Source organism: Psammomys obesus, unplaced genomic scaffold (assembly GCF_907164565.1).
Source record: "Psammomys obesus unplaced genomic scaffold, mPsaObe1.curated_primary_1811, whole genome shotgun sequence".
In the NCBI taxonomy this organism is placed as follows: Eukaryota; Metazoa; Chordata; class Mammalia; order Rodentia; family Muridae; genus Psammomys; species Psammomys obesus.
In genome coordinates, this window is record NW_026591816.1 from 6802758 (window position 1) to 6828719 (window position 25962).

The 25962-nt window shown below is 44.8% G+C and overlaps 1 pseudogene; it reads left to right on the forward strand.

The window, feature by feature from the left end:
• The first annotated feature begins 720 nt into the window (after window positions 1–720).
• LOC129680391 (ferritin heavy chain-like) lies at window positions 721–4052 on the forward strand (annotated as a pseudogene).
• The last annotated feature ends 21910 nt before the right edge of the window (window positions 4053–25962 follow it).

Consider the following 25962-nt stretch of genomic DNA (forward strand, 5'->3'; position numbering starts at 1 on the left):
AGGAAGGAAGGAACTACTATTTTAGAGTTGGTGAGGTAAGTGGAATGCCCAGCATGGAAAGGGTATTTACCCCAAGGTCAATCCTCAGAACTCACATAAGGGCAGAAGGAGACTGACTCTGCACTGTCTTCTGACCTCCACATACATGACCCCACATATACATGATGCGGTTTGTGGGGGGTTTTCCCAGTTATTTCAGTCAGTGTCATCCAATCTCTTTCCCTCCAACTCCACAGCCCAGGTTCCTATGGCACCAGATAGGATCTATGGCAAGGAAAGATAGACATGAAAGCAGGTTGGGTGTTGTAATAGAGATGAGCAAAGTTCCGGCTCACTGTCCCAGGCAGTGGCCAGCCGCTCAAAGCTGAGCCAAGGGAACTGCAAGCCTTTCCTGCTCACTCTCGGCTGCACTGGAGTCTGCTCATGGTTCATTGTCTCGGGCACAGCTTCAGCAAAGCTCCTCCCTTCTTGTGCACCAACGCCCTGCACACAAGGTTTACAGGCCATCAACTGAACCAGGAACTGCTGAGTCCCTCCTGCTGTTGACGTCAACACATAAATTTCCAGGCCTCCTGGTTTGGTCTGAGCATGGTGCCAAGGCTCAGGGGCCTTTGGTTCTTGTGCTCATGAGACACACAGGACAGAGTGGAGAGAACATGTAACAGCTCTAGCCAGCAGGACGTTTTTAAATGACCAACAAGTCTACAGGCAGAGCTAAGCATGGCGGACCCAGTGCGAAGGCAGAGGTGCCAAGCCTGTTATCCCTGTTATCCCATCAGCCATCTGCAGGCCCAAGTGAAGAAAAAGAGAGGCACGTTTGAATTTCCAGGAAATAACCCATGCAATCATTATGATAACTCACATGTCAGAGGTAACGCCTACAGCAAAGCCAGTGGGAAACAGTGAAACAGTGTCCCGCCAAAAATAAAAACATTTTAAAGATTTTTTTTTTTTTTTTTTTTTTAATCAGCTCAGAGCAAGTGCTGGGCTTCAGCTGTGGTAGGTTGGCTCAGAGTCTGTTCTGGAGACTTACAAGGCATTTTATGGGGTGAGGTTTCTGTCCAGTAAAAGCTCTCCCCATGTAAGCGTTTGGCCTCTTGATCTAATCTGGTGCTTTATGACAAAGCCTTTGAAGGAATGTAAGGTCGGGGGCAGGAAAAAAAAAAAAACACAGGCCATATTTTTAATGGACAGCAGGTTAAGGGCCCAGAGTTTATTTGCCTTCTGTTCCTTTGTGGTGGTCCCTTGCAGTCTTCCCTGGAGGTGAGGAGTGCTGTAATATGGTAAGGCTCACATGCCCTATATTCAGACCAACCAGAACATGAGCCTGCATCTTCAGATAGGCCTCAGTCACTAGCCAAACACCCAATCTATCAAAAACTGGAAACAAGCCAAGAACTGGGCCATATCTAAGTCAGGGTTGGACTCTCTTTTTTGGGAAACACAATCTATCTTTAGATCAATCTGAAGCAGGGCCTTTATGACTTTTGCATTTCTTTTCACGTTAACTAAAAAGGAATCCTCTCTCTCACTCACACTCACACTCACACTCACACACACACACACGTCTTATCCATAAAAGGATACGCTCTCCTGATGTTTTTGATAGTCAGTGAGATACCATATATGTTGTTGGAGTTTTTAATATTTACTGCTGGTTTATCTTCTGGTAAAGCTGCTGCTAATCTTAAACAGCTGTATAACCAAATCACCACACAGAGACTGGGCTTTTAGTTAACCTAGACCACAATGCTGGGCAATATTTACTCCCTCCTAAACCTCCAAGTCCTCAGTTTCCTAACATTTAGATTTCCCACATTATACTTGCTTTTTGTGAAATCTTAGGTCTGGTTTATGCTCATCGTCCTCCAAGATCTCTCCTCCAGCTCTGCTCTCCTCCCTCTCACCCCCTCTCCTCCTTCTCCTCCCACTCCTTTCCTGCTCTCTGGCTCATCCCCTCTTTCCTGTCCTCTGGCTCCTCCCTGCTCAACATTGTGTCTAGTTGCTTTTATTTTGTTCCTGTTTATACAAGAGTTGAGACAGGATACTTAGAATGAGTATCACAATGCAATATCCGAATTGAAACCAGAGAGTTGGGGGGGGGGGGAAATCAATATTTTAATGAACAAGGGTAAGGTGTATACATAAAAAAAAAAATTATACCAACACATATAAGAAAAGCTCTGTGACCTGTTCCAGGCTGTCCACACTTAAGTCGGAGCTGGCATAAAAAGCCTCACCTTACCATGCCTTTTGAACTGGCATACTCGGGAAGCCCCGCCACCCCTCTCACCTGGCAACAATACAGCACAGTAGGTAGATATGGCTATGTCATAGAGATATGGACCTGAGGCTGGTTCTGTCACTCACTAGCCAGTATGCTCAAGACACTGACACTTACTTGGAAGGCTGTTTTGATGACTAGTAAAAACACTTAGAAACATGTAAGGTTGTTGTTTCCAAAGGGGACTCTTCAGTGCTTTTAATTTTGTTGAATGATGTCAAACCCTATTTCTCTTAGATGCTTCCCCAATAATCCAGGACAATATACATTCCAAGGCAAGCTGGCCCCTCCTTAAGGACCACTCTTCCCACAAGCCTAGAAGGATGCTTTATTAGCAGTCACAAAAACAGCTCTCTGGAAACATTAAGCATCGCCCTTTATAGAGATGTGGAGAGCATCCTTTATGGAGAACAAAGCAAAGGCAGGGGAGGATTTTACTCACCTGGCAACCCAGCTGTCAGGCACCCCAACAAACCTCTGGTCACCAAGCTCTTGGCAGTTGCCACCACATTAGGCCTCCTGTGCCCTCCCGGATCCTGACCTGAATGCTAAGAGTGAGGGCTGAGGCACAGAGGGACATGTGACACAACAGCCATCCCCCTGCTCAGCCACTCTTGTCTCCAGAGACCCAGTGACACCCACACCCTTAGTGACCTTGTCAGACAGACCACTTTGCATCTGCCCTGGCATTTGACAAGAAACTCATTGTATGTCCTGGCATGATGACACACACTTTTAATCACAGCGTTTGGGAGACAGTAGCAGGGGGATCTCCAAGTCTGAGACCAGTCTGGTCTCTGTACTGAGCTCCAAGACAGTCAGAGCTGCCTCAGAAAGAAAAGGAGAAAAAAAAATTAGAAATTTATTTTACAAATTCAGGAAGTTGTAATCACTTGTGCTACATCTCTCCAAGACGTCATGGCAAAGAATGGTCGCTCAGGTGAGGGACTACAGGAACACTTGTGCAGATGCTGATGTTGAAGGTTGCCTGGAATAGCCTCACCTGCCCTAACGCCTGTGTGCAGTTGTGTGTCATATTCTCTCACTCACTGGAAAGGTGCTTTGTAATTAAGTGTGTTTTCTTTCTTCAATAACCTGTGTTTAGTGGAAAAAGAAAGCATCTTGAGACGTTCAACAGTGCTTGAACAGAACCCAGTGCTTGACCCCTCCAAGCCTGAGCCCTTTGCAACCTTGTTACTCCATCGTCGCCACCACGCCTCGCCCAGCCGCCACCTTGACCGCCGTGACTCCCTGGCACGTGCGCCAGAACTACCGCCAGGTCTTGAGGCTGCCATCAACCACCAAGCTCAATGTGGAGTTGTGCGCCTTCTTGATCTATCTGTCTGTGTCTTGCTACTTCGACTGGGATGATGTGGCTCTGAGGAACTTTGCCAAATACTTTCTCCACCAATCTCATGAAGAGAGGGAACACGCCAAGAAACTGATGAAGCTGCAGAACGAATGAGGTGGCCAGATCTTCCTGCAGGATATCAGGAAACCAGACCGTGATGACTGGGAGAATGGGCTGAACGCAATGGTGTGCACTGCACTTGGAAAGGAGTGTGAATCGGTCACCACTGGAACTTCACAAACCGGCTACTGACAAAAATGACCCCCGCTTCATTGAGACGCATTACCTGAGCAAGCAGGTGAAATCCATCAAAGAACTGGGTGACCACGTGACCAACTTGCGCAAGATGGACGCCCCGAATCCGGCATGGCAGAGTATCTCTTTGACAAGCCCACCCTAGGACACAGTGAGAGCTAAGCTGACTTCCCCAAAGTCATGTGACTTCACTGGTCACTGAGGCAGGGCATGCATGTTGGTCTGCCTGTATCTTTTCTATAAGTCACACCAAAACATCTATCTGCTTAAGTTCTTTAGTTTGTACCATTTCTAAAAAAAAAAAAAAGCATCTTCAAAAAATTGTGCTAGTATAACTGGAAGTCTTCATTGTAGAAGAATGCAAATAGATCCATATTTTTCATTCTGCACAAAACTCAAGTCCAAGTGGATCAAAGACCTCACGTAAAACCAGACACACTAAATCTAATAGAAGAGAAAGTGTGGAAGAGTCTTGAGCTCATTGGCACAGGAGACAACTTCCTGAACAGAGCACGAACAACACAGGCTGTAAGATCAACAATTAGTAAATGGGACCTCATGAAACTGAAAAGCTTCTGTAAAGCAAAGGACATTGTCATCAGAACAAGACAACAGCCTACAGACTGGGAAAGGATCTTCACCAACCCTATATCTGACAGAGGGCTAATATCCAAAATATATAAAGAACTCCAAAACTAGACACCAAAAAGGCTAAAAAGAGAATTCTGAACAAAGGAAAACCAAATGGCCAAGAAGCACTTAAAGAAATGCTCAACATCATTAGCCATCAGGGAAATGCAAATCAAAACTACTCTGAGATTCCATCTCGCAACCATCAGAGTGGCTAAGATCCAAAACTCAAGTGACAGGACATGCTGGCGAAGATGTGGAGCACAGGGAACGCTCCTCCATTGCTGGTGGGAATGTAAACTTGTACAACCACTCTGGAAATCAATCTGGCGCTTTCTCAGAAAATTGGAAATAAATCTACCTCAAGATCCAGATATACCACTCCTGGGCATATGTCCAAAAAAGATGCTCCACCATACCACAAGGACACTTTCTCAACTATATTCATAGCAGCTTCATTCGTAATAGCCAGAAACTAAAAACAACCTAGATGTCCCTCAACTGAAGAATGGATAAATAAAATGTAAATTTACACAATGAAATACTACTCAGCTCTTAAAAATAAAAACACCATCCAATTTGCAGGCAAATGGATGGAACTAGAAAAGATCATCCTGATTGAGGTAGTCCAGACCCAGAAAGACACACATGGCATGTACTCACATATAAGCAGATTTTAGCCATATAGTACAGGATAACAAGGCTACGATTCACAGACCCAAATATGCCAAGGGAGGCCCAGGGGAGGGTGGTCGAATCTCACTCAGAAGAGGAAATAAAATAGACAACTGAAGTAGATGGGGGAGGGCATGGGGAGGGTAACAAGGTAGGGCTCAGGTATGGGGAGAGGAGCGAGGGAGTAGGACTGGGAGAGAGAATAGAAATCAGGTGGCAGGGGCCATCTCTGGGACAGCGAAGGCTCCCAGGACTCTAATGGGGTGACCCTACCTAAGACTCCTAGTAGTGAGCGATATAGAGCCTGAAGTTACCACCCCCTGTTGCCAGGTGGGACTTCAGTGGAAAGAGGGGGATGCCAACCCAAAACCTTCAACCCAAAATTTGTCCCCACTACAAGATGTAAGTAGAGCAGAGATTGAGGGAATGGCAAACCAGTGGCTGGCCCAACTTGAGACCTACCCCTTGGGAGAGAGTCAACCCCTGATCCTCTGCTATGCTTGCAGACATGAGCCTAGCATAACCGTCTTCTGAGAGGCTTTACCCAGCAGCTGATGGAAACAGATGCAGAGACCCACAGCCAAACAATAGGCTAAGCTCAAGTCTTGTGGCATAGTTGTAGGGGTGGGGGTTGAGGGAGTTGGAGGGGTCAAGGACACTGTGAGAAGACCTACAGAGTAAACTACAGAGACCCCTTGGGGCTCACAGAGACTGAGCCACCAACCAAAGAGCATGCGTGGGCTGCTCCCAGAGCCCGTACACACACCAGCAGATGTGCAGCTTGGTCATCATGTGGGTCCCCTAACCGTGGGAGCAAGGCCTGACTCTGGCTCTGTTGCTGCCTTTGGATCCCTCTCCCCTAGCTGGGCTGCCTTGTCTGGCCTCCGTGGGAGAGGATGTGCTTAGTCCTGCCTCAACTTGGTGTGCCAGGGTGGATTGGTACCCCTGGGGGCCTCCCCTTCTCTGAGCAAAAGGAGAAGGGGCATAGGGGAGAGGGCATGAGGATGGGACTGGGAGGAAAGGAGGGAGGGCCTGGGGTCAGGCTGTTACATGATTAGATAAATAAATAAATAAATGGATTTTTTTTTTAAAGTCTGTGTTTAAAACTGTAAAACAAGCTGGGCACAGTGCCACATGCCTATAATCCCAGAGACAAAGGCAGGTGGGGAAGATCTCTGTGAGTTCAAGGTCTACAAATCCAGTCCAGGATAGCCAAGGCAACACAGAGAAATCATGTATCAAAAAAAAAAAAAAAAAAAAAAAAGAACAAAAACAAAACTAAGCAAAAACTTGAAAACAACAATGTGTTTTCAAGACAGTCCCTTACATTTTTACCCTGAATGGCCTCCCTGTATTGCTCACAACACTTCAGGCACTACAGATTAGCGACCACCAAGCAGCTGTTAAATGGCTGTCAATAATGGGTGACTTATAACACGTCTCAGGTTACAACACGAATCCATTTCTTCCTCCGTGTGGTATCATTAACGCCATGCTGTTACGCATGCTTGCCAGCACACGTAATCCTATACAGTCCATAGTTATGGCTTTCTAGAATAATTACATGGAAAGTAAATGAAATTAAAGACACTTAATAGAGATGGCTGCCCTCAAGATAAGCCGCCCATAGTAAAGTATCCGTGCTTCTCTCGACAGGCTCCCAACAGATGGAGGACTCCGCCTGTCACTTTACTTTGGAATTTCAAGATGTGCCTGGTGGGAATTCAGTGTCTGCACCAGCTGTACAGGTGACCTCCTTGCCTTCCACTTGCCAGAGTCAGAATATATGAGGCAGCTCTAAACACAGTTTTTAAAACACAGCAGATGCAAATATCACTGTACTTGACATACTTACTCTGTTAAAAAAAAAAGAAGAAGAAGAAGAAGAAGAAAAAGAAGAAGAATGTCCTTTCTGCTTTAAACCCTGTATGTGTGGTCTTCCACCTTCTGAAAGTCTTTCTGCAAAAGATGCAGACTGTCCTGCTTCAGAAGGTGTGTGGAAAGCTTTGCTCTGCTCTCGGCGTCACCAGATGGAACAATGGTTCCTTTTATGGGTAACAGTTTACCCAGGCCCTCTGTTGTTTTAATGGACAGGGAAACATCTCAGCAAAGACAGACTCACTTTCTCTCTCTCTCAAAGCCTTTAATCCCAATACCCAGGAGGCAGAGGCAGGAGGATGGCTGTGAGTTTGAAGCCAGCCTGGTCTATAGAGCAAGATCCAGCATAGCCAAGGCTACAAACAAACAAAGAGTTTGCAAGGCTACAAACAAAGACTTCTTATAAGACATAGAATTAAATGAGAAACGAGTAGATGCTGTCCCAACTCTGTTCTGAATGCTCAAATGTTCTCCCCATGAATGGTGCAGCATTTGGGTGCAGCGCCTCTGCCCACACACCCATTCTATAAAACGCTACAAACAACATGAAGACTGAGCCGCGGGCTCTGCTGCTCCCAAAGGCCCTGCTCCTTCCTCTCACCCCACACCCTCCCTCAGATTCCACTAGTAGCGACTGTAGTATCTCACACTGAAAAAGAAAGACTTCCTTGAATAAATGGGTTATTCCAAGTCACGGACAGAAAAGGCATCAAGGTGACAGGCAATTTTCAAAATTCGTAAGTTCATGCCAAAGAAAAACAGGAGTCAACTCAAAGAGGCTCCCACTGGCCAAAGAAAATCAAAGAGCAGTAACTACCCTGACGGAGACATATCCAAGTGGAAGAGCATCAAAATTCAGAGCACTGTGTCCCAGGAGGGACAAATTTAACACAAAGGCAATTAAATGCATTTTTGCAGTCTGTTTCAAAAATACAATGGGGCGATTTGAATACAGACTGAGCAATGAGTAACCCAAGCCCATTTTGTTGAGGACCATGATGGTTACATTTAGAAAAGAACTTATGAGAGATGTGAAAGGAAGTACTTAGAGGTGAAATGGTCTGATTTCAGGAATTTACTTTAATTTTTTTTTTTTGGCAAAAAAAAAAAAAAAAAAAAAGTGGAATAAAGGAAATGGATGAGACAAAAGTAGCCAAATCTGTATATTTATTAAATCTGGGTGATCAATGTACAGAGTTTCATTTTACTATATATTTTGTGCTTTTACTTAAAATTAACATATTTAATTTTTTAATTTTCTTTATCCTTAAAATTAACACGAACTTTATTAAATTATATTTTAAATTTTCTTCATTTTTTATGACTAAACGATTTTTGCCTATTGCACTCTATCTATACGGCACCAAAACAACAAATTAAAATGAAACAGGTCTTATAAAGGTGCCCAAGACAACTGTGATGAATCCTTGCCTCCTGGTGTTCACGCTTTCATAGTCCTCTTTCTACATGGTTTCAGAAACGGTCTGAAGGACCCAGAAAACCTGTGGGTAGCAGGGTAGGGCAGCTTCCAGGGATAAGTGGGTAAGAAGTTCCCGCCTCTCTGCTTTCTGGGGTCACTTTCCGGGAGGGAAGCCAGCAGCCGTATGGTGGAGACCCGTGGGCAGTCTATGGAGAACTCCTACCAACAGAGCAGTGGCAACTCCACACACACACGCCAAGCTGCTACCCACAAAGATGTTGGTTGCCCTCCATAGCCTGATGGTAAGGCCCTACAGCTGAAGACACAACTTAACTTCCGTCACCAGACACAGAAATCAAGCTGGTGCCCAAGCCCTACTAACTAGTATTCACACTGCTCTGGGGTACTCAGCTGCTGCTGGAGGAGAAAAGCAATCATTACCCAGCCACAAGCCCTGCGCCCTACAACAGAAACCTGCCTGCCAGATACGCTGGGGCAGGAACAGCCCAGCATTATGGGAACCAGCCACTCTTTTATTAGCTTTAAGGATAATCATGAGATGAAACCCAAACATGACAATGCTGAAGTAGCCAAGAAGTGGGGACTAGGTCCAGGCCTAGAGAAAAACCTACTACAATTATTCTACTAACAGGAACAGAGCAAGAAAATGACTGCTGATGACACACTGCTATGCCCACAGATCAGTGCCCGCTCAGCCCTCATCAGAGAAGCTGCTTCTAGCAGTAGATCACAATTATCACAAAAACCCAAAATTGGCCAATGTGCAATGAGTCAGGGACTTTGGAGCACTCAGTCCTAAGTGGGGTGTCTTCATCAAACCCCTCCTCTTGAGGCTTGGTGACCTATGCGGAAGAGGAGGCAGAACACTCCTAAAAGCCAAATGTTGGTGGATGATCCCATGGAGAGAACATTTTCCAGACACAACTGATAGACATTGTGAACTCACACAAGACTCGAACAGGTTCAAACCGGACAAAATCCCAGTACGGAGGAAGGAAACTGCACACGAAGTCCGTACAAGCAGCTCTTTGTAACCCTGCCAGCTCACAGGCGGTTCAGCTGACCTGCCTCCTGGGTTCTAGCAATCACCATGCCAGGTGCGTATAGCAATCCCTGCTCCTCCAGCCCCTCTCTCTGTGTTCCAGCTTCCCTCCGCCCTCACGTTCTCTTTCTCTCTCTCTTTCTCTCCCTCCCTGTCTCGGTCCCTGCCCTCATGGCTCACTCACTTTTTCTACCCCTTCTTCAGCCCTACCCGACCCCTGCTCACTTCCCACAATAAAATTCCTTACACCAGATCTGTTGCATGGCACGTAATTCCTCCAGGCCTGCCACGGTGCCACCCTGCCTCTGCCGCATCATCTTTATCCGTCATCACTACCTCCTGGGAAAGGAATGTCAGCTTTCTCCAATGGAGTATCGCTGGGTGTATCAACCACAGTCCAGGGCAGGCCCCAAACTCAAGATGATGACCAGCACAAATCACATTCCATGCATTTTGGTAGCTTTTCTTACTTTTGTGGTTTGGGTTTGGCTTTTAAGAGTGAACATGATCATGTGACATGGGAGGAAGATGGGGAGGAATTGGCAGAGAGAAAAGAATATGGTAAGAATATTCTGCATGAAATTCTCAAAGAATAAAAAACAGTAAGAAAAAAAAACAGTGAGAACACATCGGGCATTGGTTGGAATCATATGACTCAAACTACAGATGACTTTTATGTCAATTTTGTTTAGTCTCAGCTTGCTTAGTTTGTGCAGCTGTGTATCAAACCCAGGGCCCATGCAGGACAGGCAAGCACTCCACCGCTGAGCTGCACTGGTTTTGTTTTAACTTCTGTTATTTTTAATTGTATGTATGTGGGGTTGCACGAGCCAGCCGGTGTCTCTGGGGAGGCCCCGGGCTACCCTGAAGCTAGAGTTACAGGCAGTTTTGAGAACCCAGAGGACAGTATTGAGAACTCAGGCCCGTCTGCATCGGCTCTCAGGTCTGCATTTTTTTCATTTTAAAGACCCGCTTGGCAGACTTTTACAAGAACAGTCCAAATTAGGCAGGACTTCAGAGTCAATGTCTCGTCCTCCTCCTCCCTGCCCCCCTCCCCATTTCTCAGTTGGCAACCTTTTAAGCCTGTGAAATCCAAACTGGCTGGCCTCTCACATCACAGACTCTGCAGCCTGTTTTGAAGGCTTAAAAAATAAAACAAAATCAAGCTGGAGAGATGGTTCACAGGCTAAGAGCACTGGCTGCTCTTCCAAAAGTCGTGAGTTCAATACTCAGCAACCACATGGTGGCTCACAACAATCCAGAATGAGATCTGGTGCCCTCTTCTGGTGTGCAGGTATACACCAGACAGGCAGACAATATACATAATAAATAAATATTTAAAAACACACACACACACACACTCACAACTGTAAGCCAACTGTGTCAGGCAAGGAAAACACCCAGCTCGAACTGTCAGAGCTGTCTCTGCCTAATGAGAAGTTGTTTGTCCTGAGAGAGGCTCAAACATGAGAGTCCTTCCGATTGAGCAGCAGGCAACTGAGTACCATCTGCAACCCTCACATAGCTCCAGGCTGAGAAAGGCAGAGCCCTGGCACTGCACAAACCAGCTACGAGTTCCCTAGCTCTCAAGGATTAGCAACAGGCTTTTTGCAGAGCCATTTTGGAAGGAGCGAATCACCATGGCAACTCTGAGATGAAAATGTGGGTATTTAAAACATGGAGTCTCAACTCTGGCTGCACATTAGAATCGCTTGTAGAGATTTCTCAGAAAAGGGAATGACTGGGTCCCATTCTCAAGGACCTTGTTCTGTTCTGGTTTTGTTTTTGTTTTTAACTCCAACCGGGAGTCTAATGCAGCAGAGACTAGAAAAGCCGGCATGGAACATGGAGAAAGTTCATAAATGGAGGCTTCAAGGCCGATTTGTCTGCAGAACAAACTTCATAGATGAAGAGCTTCAGTCCTGGAAGGATACCACAATGCCCTGTGATAGCTCCACACTGAGAAATGTGGTTTCTGTGTCAAGACCCTGAGCTCTAAGTAGTCTGTGATGTTTTATGTAAGTTACTTGCTTAATAGATTATTCCAGGTGAGCCAAAGACAGGCTAGCTCTGTCTACCCAGAATGCAGTCTGTCTTTATCAATGCTCTATTGATCCAAAAAGATACCATGACCAGCACAACTCTTAGAGAGGAAACCGTTTACCTGGCTTACAGCTCCAGAGGTTTAGCCCATTGCTTTCATGATAGGAAGCTGGCTGCAGGCCGGCAGACAGGCAGACATGGTGCTGGAGAGTTCTGCATAAGATCAGCAGGCAGCAGGAGGAGAAAGACATGCTGGGCCAGGCTTGAGCACTTGAAACCTCAAAGCCCACTCTCCCACCTGCCGTGCCCCACCCCCCACCCCTGCCCCACCCCTGTGACACACCTTCTCCAACAAGACCACTCCCACTCCAGTGTGCCTAGTTCTTCAATAGTCCACTCGCTTGAGCCTGTGGGGGCCATATTCATTCAAACTACCGCCCAGACCTCACACCAGAAGCAACCACACTGCCCAGGAGCTTGTTGGCAATGCCAGGCTTCACCCGAGGGAGGCCTGGTTGCTCTCTGTAAACTGACAGTCAGGCCCTATTGCCGAAGACAGCTACACAACTCACTGGACATGAAGAAGTCAAGCTGGTGCCCACATAGAGCCCTCACCCCGACTGACCCCTACATGAACCCCTCGTGTTCATGGTAGGAGAGGGTACTCTGCACACCACCAGAAAAAGGGAAGCACTCACTGATCTACAGTGGTGAGCTGCCCACATGATGCATTGGTTCAAGAGTGGCACAGAATCTGTGGGAGTAGCTGGCCACTCTCTGACTGGATGTCAGGTACAAGAACCTGAGGCTAGAAAGACCCTGAGCCGAGGGCAAACTAGATAGTGCTGTTCTCTGAATAGAGGAGCAATAGAGGAACCCTCACAACTTTCTCCTATACCCACACATCAGTGTCTCACTCAGCCTTCTCACTCAGGAAGTAGGAGAAGCTTCCTCCTACAGAGACCCACAGCCAGTCAGAGAGTGAGAGAGCTAGGATCACTTAGTCAGAAGAGGACTATCTCCATCAAGTCCCTCCCCTCAGAGCTGAGGGGACCCCTTGCAAGAGGAGACAGAGGAGTGTAAGAGGCAAAGGGAATGAAGACACCAAGGAAACAAGGTCTTCTCAACACGGCAGAACCCACGCACATACGAGCTCACGGAGACTGTGGAGCACGGACAAGGCCTGCATGAGTCTGAACAGATGGAGTCCCAGCGCCAAGAAGGGAAGGGGACTCCATCCCACATCCCTAACCAGAAACTATCACCAATTGTAACAACCCCATGCCCAGCAGTAGACAGCGGATACAAAATGAACTCAGTGGCAGTTTGGTAGGTTCTCTGTGCAAAATGCTTGGTCAGGTTTTGGTTGTTGATGGTGTTTGTCTGTTTGCCTTGCCAGGTCCTTTGCACACATTATGGTTTCTGGTTTTGTGTCTTTATAGGATTCCTGTGTGGGGATGTGCACATCTCTACATCTGTATGGGTTTCTTGTGCTTTTTCTTCGGTTCTTTTTTTTTTCTATTTGTTTGTTTTGTCCTGTGTTGGTTTGTTTGATTTTTTGTTAATGAGAGCAAGAAAAGAGGGGGTGTGGACTTGGGTGGGTGGAGAGGATCTGGAAGGAGTTGGGGGGATGAAAATCAGTGATCAGAATATAGTGTGGAAAAAATCTATTTTCAATAAAAATTAAAATTATCTTAGAAAAGTAACACTAGGCCTAACACTAGGCCTCCATCCCAGACCTGTGGAATAAGGACTGAAAGGAAATTTTTTGTTTGTTTGTTTGTTTGTTTGTTTAAGAAAGAAAAAAGGTTTGTTTTGATTCACAAATTTAGAAGGTTCAGTCCATGGTTATGTGACCCTGTTGCCTTGGGCCTCTGTCAACATAGGCATCATGGCGGAAACCAGTATGGATGAAGCTTTGTCTCAAGGTGGCTGGAGAACAGGGAGACTTGAAAGCCAGATCCCAGTGTCCCAGCAAACGCCTGTTCCCAGTGACCTAACCTCCATCCACAGGCTTTAGCTCTTTTATTAGCATACTGGGCCAGAGTGATGGCTCAGCAGTTAAGAGCACAGGCTGTTCTTCCAGAGGACCTGAGTTCAATTCCCAGCAACCACATGGCATCTCACAACCATCCGTAACTCCAACTCCAGAGGTTCTAAAGCTTTCTTCTCACATCCACAGGCACCAGGCAGATATGTGGTGCACATACATACATACAGGCAAGGCACCCATACATGTAAAAGAAAAATTAACACATACTAACTGTATAAAATAATATTTTCATCAATACATTTTTATACATGCATGTAATGTACTTTGATCATATTCACTACCCATTACCGTCTCTTACCTCCCCCAACTCCTCTTGATTCCTTTTCTCTTCCCCAAATCCTCCTCCTGCTTTCCTGGTTTCTTTGCTTGTTTTAATCTAGATTCCACACATGAGACAAAGCATGTGGTACTTGTTTTTCTAAGTCTGCTTATTTCACTTAAAACAGTCATCTCCTGTTCTTTCCATTTTCCTGCAAGTAGCATGATTTTATGGCTAAATAAACCTCCATTGAGTGTGTACCACATTTTCTAAGTCCACCCTCCCATGAACGGACACCCATGCTGCAGAATATTGTCTAAGATGCTCCACGAGAATGCATTTGCCAACTAGAGCTCAAGAAGCAATACGCTCGCTACCTGTGAAACACTGAAGCCAGTGATTCCTTCAGAAACTTCTCTTCGGGAGTTGCTGGGAAAGATAGCTCAAATGGTAACTTTGTTATTTGTGCTTGTGGTCTGTTTCCGCTTAGTTTGCTGAAGAGTAAGAGGTCTACTGCATGGCTGTATGGAGAAAAGGAGAAGGCGAGGACGGTGGTGTTTTAACCCAGAGGAAAAGCAAACATAAACTCAAAATATAAGCAAGCATTTTCTTAAAAGACTAGTGATACCGTAGGCCTTAAGGCGGTGCCCTTCCAGATCCCAGAGACAAACTGCAGCGACGGAAGCAAGGAAAGGAGAAATGGGCGCCTGCTGCCCAGAGTCCAGCGCTATGCTGCATAGCAAGACCACTGGGCTTGGAAGCACAGCACACGCAGGCAATGTCTGACAGGCCCCATTCCAGGAAGGCACCAGTCACAGAAATGATAAGAAGACTCTTGCCAGTGCAGTCATGGGGGAGCAGGGTGAGAACTGTTCCTAAGCACAGGTCCTGGTGCGCAGCAAACATCTGGCAAGTATCACCGCCACCACGGAAACCCCCAAAATCTAAGGACAGGCTGGTGGCCAGGCGCCTGCGCATTCCAGAGCACTTCTCAGACTAAGAGGAGTGTGTGCCATCTCATCTTTTCACCCACAGATATCAGTGTGTCACCATATCTTATAAAAAGTCATCCTGGGTGGGATACGGAGGAGACAAAGGAGGGGGCCATGGCCAGGACACAAATTGAATAAATTGTAATAAATTATAATAAAAAAATGTAAATTTAAAAATTCATCTTACTGCACATCATAAGGTCCAGAGAATTCCTGGTATTATATCCACGGATTCCAGAAGACAAGGAAGACCCTTGTCTTCCATGATCACCCACTTATCCACAGAACTCATTATTCTAAACACTGATAAGGAAAAATGACCAGAAAAATTTCTGTCTTTACTGTAACAGCTGCACTCATGGCTGGCAGGGAGTTCTCTAGAGGAAAATTCGAGGCAATCAGGAGTGCTCAAGCAGAGCCCTTTCTGCTCCCAGTGAAGTAAAGAGTGGACTGGTCCTCTCAGCCTTGCAGCCAGACCAGAACTAGCTCATCAGTGGGTCCCGCCCCATTCGGGATCTGGTAAGGCCCGGTAGAATAAACAGCCACATTCAGCTGACTATCCACAGGCTTGTCTCTTTTATACCACTCGGTCTCACTCCCTTCCTCTCCAACAGAAGATTCGGACTCAAGCTCCTTCCATAATATCCATCCATCCATATACTCTTCAGAATATACCTGTAAACCAGAGGCTGGCGGGACCTGCCCGCTTCTTTGTTTGGGGACATCGCAGAGCCACCTTTTGTAAAACAAGGTCAGTCCTGGCCTGGAACTCAGCAGTTGGGTGAGGGTGCTGTCCTCATTTCTTTTCCTATTGCTGTGACGAGATAGCTGACAAAAGCAACCTAAGGAAGAAAGGGCTAATTTGGCTCACATTTCAAGTCACAGCCCATCAAGGCCGGAGAGTCATGGCTTCGGGAGCAACAGAGCGCTCGTCATGTGACATCACTCTAGAGGCCTCAGTGAGGAGCAGAAAGCTACTAATTAACGCATGCACACCCTGCTCAGCTCACTTGGGGAAGGACTCAGCCCTTGAAATAATTCCGCCTAGATTCCATCCGGTCTCCACAAAGTGGATCCTCCCGACTCACCTGGTCAAACAGTCATCCTGAGACTCCCTTCCCAGGTCATTCTATAACTGAACGTCTCCATCACGGGTGGCGGTGGAGGAGCCCCGGGCAGTTTGCAGTTGCTTCAACCTCCGCCAAAGTGCAACCTGGTTTCCACAGCCGGGATATGTTCTTGGGGAGCAGAGCAGCCTGTGACATGCCACTGTGGTACTAAGCTTGACAGACTCCCTCATTCGTTGATAAACAAGCCTTTCTTAATTAATCAGTCCCTCCAAAATGCCCACAGGCAACCCCGAAAGGCATCTTTTACACGAGCGGGCCTGGCATCCTTGCTGCTCGTGACCTGATTGGCCTAAATACCTTTAATCTATCAGGATCGAAAATACGCTATCAAAGGCTGGCGCTTTTGCATTAAATATTCAGTATCTTCGAAAGCATATTTCCCACATGATAACTGGTCCTGTCATATTACATTTGATCTATACAATAAGGTCCATATTCTCCTCCAGGGTACCAGTGAGCTGTTTTACCAGTTAAGATGATTTCATTGAAAAGAAAAATGGAAGCTGCCAAGCTAACTTGAACAGAAAAGAAAGAAGTATAACTTGCAAAATGGAACAAAAAGTGACATCAACAGGCTCAGAAAGGTGAAAACTGGGGTGTCCCCAGCTTAACAGAGGCAGGAGCTGGGGACCACCATTTCCGGGCACACTACAGAAACTATAGAGCCAGCAGCTTGGGGTCTTGTTTGTTTGCACTGTGTGTGTTCGTGTGTGTGCACGCGCCATAGCACGATTGTGTGGACCTGAGAACAACTTGCAAGAGTGGGTTCTCTCCTTCTACCATATGGGTACTGGGGACTGAGCTCAGAACCTTGGAGGCTTGGAGGCAAGCGCCTTCACTGCTGAGCCAGCTTGCCCGCCGTTTGGGGGCCTCCACATCACCCGACCCACACTTTCCAGGCACATGGCATGGGTTAGAGGTCATTATCACTGCCTGACAAGTCCATGGGTCAGAACAAGAGGAGATAAGTGTCCTCCGCAGCCATTAATTTTTAAAGCTGGGAACACCTCTGAAGGCAAGCCAGCAATAGGGATCACTTATTCAGCATGTGGAGGCTGCTCTAATTCTGGTTTCATAAACAGAGTTGCACACACATGCAAGAGCTGTAAGTAAAAATTAGAAAGTATGTGAGTACTGATCAAATTCAGCTCAAGAGTGTAAGGGAAGGGACAGTCTGCACTTGTCACCCATTCACGAGCACTTAGGTACCGTCTAACTAGTTTCTGAGGGTGAATCACCAGAAAACAATTTCATTAATTCTTGCTTCATGGAACTCACTTTTAAGTCAAAGGGTGACAATTAACAAGATAAAAATGTGAATTATGAAGATCGTAGAAAGCAAAAATTTTCGTGGAGAAAATGAAATAAAGGAATATGGATGGTGAGCAGTAGAGCAGGGTTAGAAATTTAAAAATGGTCAGGCTAGAGCTCCTGGAGGGGTGATGGTGGAGCGAAGCCTGACTACAGAGGGCGCCAGGCAGTCACCGGGAGGACAGAGCTAGGAAAGACTCCAGGCCTGGAGGCAGGTGTTCTTCCGGGCATTCGAGCAGCACAGAGGAGCCGGTACGGCTGGAGCCGGTGGATGTCCTCACCAGAGCCCCAGGACCCGAATTTCATTCCTGGGACCCAACGGTGGAAAAGAAGAGAACCGATTCCCACAAGTTCTCCTCTGACCTCCACACATCCACTCACAAACACACATAAATGAAATGTGATTTTTTTTTTTTTTTTTAAATTTAAAAAATAAAAGAAGACTCTAAAAGAATACAGGAATCGCTGATGCTACCCTTGGCCAGTCTCTGGGACTGCAGTCCCAGTCCACCGAACTGGAAGTTGCTGAGGTGCTATTATGCTATTATTCTGGAAGTCCATCCTCTAACATCCTGGAGAGAGGCTTTCACAGTAAGATTCTATGCCTTGGAACTTGCCACAAAGCTATTGATACAAGAGGCCGCCAGGGAAGCTGCTGAAAGTGGGCCGTGGTTCACCAGAGAAGCCTCACACAGGCCAGCCGCTTGCTAGAGGAGCAGGACGATAGAGCAACCACACTTGCCAGAAACCAAAACCTAAAGAAGCGTTAACCAAGTGAGAGAGAGAAGGCACCGAGTAACAGGAGCCTTCCCCGAGAGCGTGCCAGAACCAGGAATTGAAATCCTCCCCAGCATCCCTCCAGCTCCTCCTACTGACAGAGTTTAGCATGGAACCCACCTTCAGAGGCAGCCTCCGTGTTCACTGCAGGCAGTTTGGAGCTGAGAGGCCATGATTAAGCGGCAGCCCAGCTGCTCTTATTTAACTGCGATAATCGCTAGATAGAGCGCTGATGAACTGCACTGCCGGACATCTCAAGGGTTGCACATAACAAAGGGCTCTGAGAGGAAGGAGCTCTTTGCCAGCTGCAGACAGTTAAAATCTGCGGACTCCGGAGAGAGAATAAATGCCAGAGCCCAGAGCGTGGAGGAGCTCCGAGAAAGAACAAGGCTGCTGCTGTTTACCCTCTGCAGCTCCTGTTACTGTTGATGCAGTGAGACAAGAAGTTGGAGATCTCCTGAAACAAGGACTGGACTGGCTCCAGGGAATCTGACGACCCTAACCAGCAGGAAGCAGCTAAGAGAACTGCACCCCCTCTCCCACTAACCCTTTCTCTCTCCTACCTGGTGTTGGGGTGCTGGGAGGGGTTGGAGGGAATACAGAGAACGAGATATAAGAAATGTAAATAAAAAAGTTTTTTTAGAAGTACACCAACAAACAAATTATCGCCTCCCCTCCAAAAAGTCCAAAGCCACACACAGATGTGAAGGTAGCCATGTTCTGAAAAATAAAAATAGTCCACACCTGGAGCATAATAAAGTTGTACTTAGGGCACCGACATGTCCCCTTGTTACATCTGACCCCGGGTAAGTTTGGACACACGGTGTTTTTTGTTTTTTGTTTTTCCCAGTTCCCCCCTCTGTGTTGGGGAAGGCAGAGGTATGTGTGGTTATATATGTGTCCTGTTTGCCCACACGTGTGTAATCACGCACGCCCAAGTGGGAGGGCATTGGCTCATATTCTAACTCGATCACTCTCCATCTTACTCCCTTGGGACAGGGTCTCTCACTGAATCAGCAAAACCCAGAGGTTCTCCTGTCTCTGTCCTCTACAGTGCTGTGGGGCCCACAGCCACCCCTGAGTTTTTACACAGCACTAGGTTAAAAACCAGATCCTCACACTTGCATGGCAAAGATTCACCCACTGAGACGCTCCTCACCACCAGCCCCTCCCCCTCTCCCACCCCACCACCTCTCCTCTCCCCCCACCTCCCTCACCCCCATCTTACCTCTTGATACGGACTTTTGTTCTCTTTCTTTCTTTCTGAGATACTGAGAGTCACTGTCCAACTCCACTTGAACATACTTTGAATGAGTGGCACACACAGCTATAGCATGACAGAAAAGGTACTGGCTTTGTGTCAGTTTTAAATTCTGATTCTACCACTTGCTAGGTGTAGGTTTGTTTTTCTCAGTTTCCTTCTCTCTCATTAGGACAAAGTTTCACTATACCACCTAGTTTATGGAAGACTTGTACCAATAAAAGAAATTTTCAGTGGACTGAAAATCAAGATAAGACACTGTAGAAAAATGTGACTAAATATAGTAAAGCTGAGTGTGTGGCACACACTTTAATCACAGAGCCCAGAAGCCAGGGGCAGACAGATCTCTGTGGGTTTAAGGGAAGCCTGGTCTGCATAGAGAGTTTCCAGGCCAGCCAGGGCCAGATGGTGAAATTATATCTCAGAAAACCAAAACAATTAAAAGATGACCTGGATCTGAATTTTTCATGCTCTGATAGTGTTAGGATTTTATTCAACTGTCCATAGTGAAAGCCTGGCAGAATGTTCTACTAATTACCATAAAATTTCTAAGCAATTTAATTTCTAATCAGGAGTTAACTTAAAAAAAAAAAAAAGTAATGGACATGCTCACTATAAGGTGAAAGAGATTCCTGAACATCAGCTCTCTGCTGCCTGCCTCACAAAGATTTTATTATTCTTTAGAATGAGAGATACTTCCTAAATGGAGCTGCCCTTTCCTTAAAATGATCTTGCTATAATAATTCTATCCTCTGCTTAGAATGTTCAAATAGCAAGTTGCAGGGAAATAAACTCCTCTTTGCAGCGAAGGAGGCAGTTTCCAACATCTCACAGGTGGAATGAGAGGCTCTGTTGAAGGAGCAAGCACCAAGCCAGAGCATGAGATCCTAACATTTCAGCTGACACAGAAGAAACCCACTTTCAACTTTCTCTTCACATCTAGCAAGTTGCTAGAAGTTTTGTCTGGTCAAATCTAATCTCCATTTCAAAAAACCCCAATGGACTTTTAGACCATGTAATTTTTTGGCTCAGTTTTTACATTGCTAATGGATTTCATCTTTAGACCAGACATAAGGCCAAAAAGTCTCTCCAGTTTTTGAAGTTAAATGTTAGCCAGAGAAGCTCTTCCTTGATGAGAAGTCTCTGAAGTTCTCTCCAAACCAATCAAATTCTCAACACAGAATCAGAAAAATGAGAGTAAGATAGAACCCAGGTGGTACACTAATTTTTAATTTAACCATAAATAATAAGAGGAGAAATATGAATCCTTGATGCAAGTTGCTGTTCTTTTGGAGAACATCTTAATGAAGAAATGACCCCAATTTGCTCTGAGCTTAACTGTATAAACAGTAATGTTCTGGCCCCAATATTAACTGTTGTATGCTGGGGACAGATGCAAGTGAGTGGCCGTGACAGTTAGCTATGCCGTGGAAGTCATGTCTTAGGTAACAAAAAGGATTTCCGTCACACCTCCTCGGTCATGACACAATTTCCCCAGCTCTGTTTGCAGCAATCTGTAAGATTATTTGACAGCAAGGTGACATTTTGACTTGGAACAAAATTTTCTCATAAAAAAAACCTAATTCCTCGTTGATACTGTGACTTGAAGTTAGACATAGCCACGCTGGGAATTTAGGTTTTTGAATATATGAGTCCTCGTATGCAGCCCGTTGGGTATTAATGCCTTGGTCATATGCAAATTGATTCATTCTGAAATGTTTTAATTGCCCATTAGTTAAATAAGAAATTTCAAATTTTCAAACATAAGGAAACATGGGAGGCTAACCCTAATATCTGTGATGGGTCAGAGTCTTACTGACTGCGGACACTGCTTTGGGGAACATTATTTGGGTTATATGCTACCTAGACCCATTTAAACAAACAAAAAAAAAATCCTATTATAAATGGATTTTATTATAGCGTAAAATGTAATCTGCTGGAAACACGTATGAATTTGTATGAGTCTCACTGTGTTATTTAAATTCACAGGTTATCAGTTATGTACCATGCTGAGTGTTTGCAAGAGAAAAGCCCTTTGTGTCGCTGCTGGGCCTTGCAGAGCTCAGGTGGGAGAGCCTCGTGTTGTAGGTGTGCATGCTCACACATTCATTTTTTCTCCGTCAGCTAGCTCTCAACCGCACGTCAAGTGGAAAAGTTTCCACCCACACTAATTCACCTGCTGTAACTCAGAGCTATCTCCTCTCTCCTCAAGAGAAATCAGTAGAATTCAACATTAACCCAAACAAAATTATTTTATAGGGAAGTCTAAAGCAAACCATTTGTTTACACCATCAAATGATTTTAAAACAATGTGCTTGAGATTGTGGAAACTTAAAATATACCCAAAAAAGCATGAAAATGTGTAGTGTTTTATTACATGAAATATGAACCCATCATAAGTCAAGAGCAGGAAGGAAGGAAGGAAGGAAGGAAGGAAGGAAGGGAGGGAGGGAGGGAGGGAGGGAGGGAGGGAAGGAGGAAGGGAGGGAGGCAGGAAGCTAACTTTTCGATGGGATATTAACTAACCGCTACAGAGCATTTTCAAATCTAACCGTCTACAGAACTCAGTTATAGCATGCATATTACAGCTCTGACATGCTATTTATGATCAACATCTAATAAAATGAAGCCGTGGTCTGCGGACCATGGTTTATGAGCCGAATCTGGCCCAGCATTTATTTCTGTCCAGCCCACAAGGTGCACGTGGTTTTTCCACATTTTTAACAGTGGGGAAAAAATCAAAAGGATAATGCTTTATGACATGTGAAAATTATGTGAAATTCACAATTCAGAGTCCATAGATCAAGCAGTATCTAGACACAGCTGCGCTGCTGGAGGCTGCAGAGCTGACCAGTCCCAACAGAGACCTTACAAGCCACAAATACTAAAATAGTCATTGGTTCTTAACAGAAAAAATGAAGATAAAGAATGAAAAATTAGCATACCATGCAGCATATCAGTAAGTGATATTTATGTACATAAATTTATCCTCGACATATGCATGTATGGTTCATGGATTACATTTTTTATCCCCTGGAGAAATTTTTTAATGATCTTAAGATGTAGTACAGAAACTCACCTCAACAGAACAGCCAGGTCACACTGAGTAGGCTACTGAACTGGGCAGTGGTGGCTCATGCCTTTAGCACTTGGAAGGCAGAGTCAGGTAGATCTCCTGGTTCAAGGCCGTAGAGAAAAACCCTGAATTAGGAGGGAAAAAAGAAGAAGAAGATGTGTTATTGAACTGACTCATAGGTTGTGGTCCAGGCAATCCAATAATAGCGATGTAATAACTGTTCAGTCCAGTGGCTGGAGGTCTCTGAAGTCCTAGTCTGGTGCTAGAGTCCTAAGGGCCCTAGAGAGCTACTGCTCTTAACTGTAATCTTGAAAAAGTTGTACTGAACACTAAGCACAGTAATGGGACAGACAAACCTGCAAGTCAGAGTGCCGGCAAGCAGTCATAGAGCAGGGTCCTGTCATTTCCTCTTGCATGTCACCAGAAGTTGTGACCCATACTTAGGCTGGGTCTTCTTACTTGAAACAATCTGATTAAGAAAATCCTTTACCAAAAAAGAGAGAGGGAGGGATGGAGAGAGAGAAAGAGAGAGATTCTCTCTGGGCTGAGAGGTGGCCCAACAGTCAAGAGCACTAACTGTTCTTCCAGAAGACCTGGGTTCAATTCCCAGCACCCACATGGTGCTCACAGCTGTCTGCAACTTCAAAATCTGACACCCTTACACAGACATACATGCAGGCAAAACATCAATGCACATAAAATAAAAATAAATAAATTATCTCGAAAGAAAGAAAGAAAGAAAGAAAGAAAGAAAGAAAGAAAGAAAGAAAGGAAGGAAGGAAGGAAGGAAAGAAATCCCTCCTCACTGGGATGTCCAGAATGTGGGGTTTTAGTTGATTCCAGATATAGTGGAGTTGACAGTGAGATTAGCTATCACAGCTACATAATGAAACCTGATCAAAAGAATAAATACAACCCTACCCAGTGTGTTAAAAGCTTAAAGATCAATGGAATAGAAATGGCTGTGTGCTGGGAGCCAAAGCCAACTAGTGGAAAGTTACTGACAGCTGCCCCAGGACCTTTAAGGTCATGGGTGAGAGATTTATGTTCCAGGAACTTGTGAGAACATCTGCCGTTGGGCTTGGAGCATCTTGAGATATCTTAGCAAACATTCTTGCAGTATCTTGCACCGTAAACCACCCTGCTATTTCCTGCACTATAAACTACTCTGCTGACACATTTCCCCTCCCGGCCTTCTCCCTATAAAGTTGTGTGAAAATTTTCAAATAAACTGAGAGCTTGATCAGACCCTTGACTTGCTCTCTTTCTTTGTGTCTTTTGTCCCTTCATTCATTCATCCCTTTTCAGGTACCCATTGAACACCCCGTGGGCCAGGGCAGTTGTGAGTCCAGAAATATCCCATATAAGATCATGTTATTTGTCTTTATTCTTGAGAGTTTCAGACATATGTGCCGGAGCCTGCCAGCAGAGTCAAACGGTTCTTGAGTCAGGAGTGAGGATTAAAATAAATAAACTAACATAACACACGTGGGACCTTTCTGAGAGGCTCTAGACTCGACCAGCCAGCAGCCTGGCGTTATTGCAGAGTGTTTTTAAGCCAGAGTAAAAACAGCTCATAACAATGGGTTAAATTTACAAGGAGGTGAAACAAGAGGTGTGATCTTGACAAGCTATCCCACCTGCTGTCACAAACAAAAGGAGAAAGACTTGGAAATTCTTCCCTGACTTCAGTGAAGGCCTGGTAAAAGCAGTCTTTCCGCTGAGATTTAAATATCAAAGCAGCTGCCAGAACAACAGCTCCCAACAGGTCTCCCTTTTTCATTTTTTTTAAATTGACCATAATTTAAGAGTAATGGAACAGAAGATTGTACCTGTCTTAGGTTGTTTTTCTCGTAAGATATATTCTTACCTGTCATCAGTACATGAATTCCATCATTTATGCCCTGTCTTGGGTTGAATAAATCCCAGAGAAACTTTACCCATCTAGACTACCAACCTCTGCTAGGGTAGACACTAGGGTTTGATCTTATGTAGATCAGCTCAGCTTTAACATTCTGAAAGGACTTTGGGCAGGTTTTAGTTGCCACAGATAGGAGCACATCTATCACAAGCCAAGTCCAAAATAACACTCCATAAAAGTGACTTAACAAATGACTCCTTGTGTAAGTTACCAAGTCTGAGAAACATTTACAGGAACCATAGTAAAAGGCTGTCAAGCAATCAGAACTATTTGAAAGCTTACAAATACAGTTTGTTAGTTTACATTGAAGGCAAGAAACATCAAAGTTTGAATCTTGTTAACATTTCCAAACAACAAAACAAAAGGAGAATTTACATAGGTAGTTACAGGGCCTCCCAAGAGTTTCTGAAGCAAGCTTGTTTTGGTCTGCTGAAAACCAGAGTCAGACCAAAGTTTCATAGTTAGTCCTCTTTTTTATTCTTTTTTATTTTGTTGAGAATTGTCCTTATTAACAGAACAGTCAAGTCCAGTCCATTGTATAAGAGGTTTTTCTGCATGACATCTTTTCCCAGGAGCAGAATGAAACAAAGGCGGGTCAGGAGCTTAAGTCCAATGCAGCTTTTTGGTCTCAATCAGGACAGAATTTATGATTGTCTGCAGGTGGACCATCCTCCTTCTGGGGAAAATTCCTGCAAATTTCACTAGCCTCTCTGGGATCTACCTGGCTTCTTCTGTGTCCTGTGGAAAAAGCACAAACATACCCTCTTCCCCATATTGATATGGGGTCGGGGCCCTGCCATATTCCAGTAATCGGATCTTTTCATTTTACTTGGGCATAATTATCTTCATTATTAGGATGCCACAATTGATCAGCCACAGAATGGCCTTGTATATCCATGTTCAAAAAATTTAAAATAAAGAGAGCATGATTAATATTTAGGGATATGACTTCCCACTTTTTTATTTTTTGCAATTGGCTTTTAAGAGATCCATGGGCAGGCTCTATGATTTTTTTTAGCCTTAAGGATTATATGGCATACCTGTTTTATTATTTTTAAAAATGTTGAAAAGCTTGACTAATATATGTAATACCATTATTAATCTTTATAATGGAAGAAATACCAATTATAGCAAAACATTTTAGATTTTAAAATTTTGGGATATGAGTAATGTCTGTTGTTTAGAATGGTTTTAACCCTAGGTTTTAAGTAAGTTAACTTTATGTTATAAATTTTAAACATAGCCAATGACCAATAATTTATAACCAAAACCTACTGAATATGGTAAACTTAAACCTTTAAGATATAAGACAGACAAAACATCTTATTATTTGTTGAATCTAATTTTTTATGACCATTGAAGCTTTGTAACAGAATTAACTATTAGCTTTCTTACTGGAAAAACTGAGAAGCTGCCTCTTTAATAGTTTTTCCTTGTAGGGTTGTAGCCATAGCTATTTCTTGAGTATAAGACGGCCCTATGTCAGAACATAACCTAATATAATCAGAAATATCTCCTTTCTTCCTAAAGGGTCTCAAAGCTGCTTGGCAAGCAGTGTTAGCATTCTCATAAGCCAATTGTTT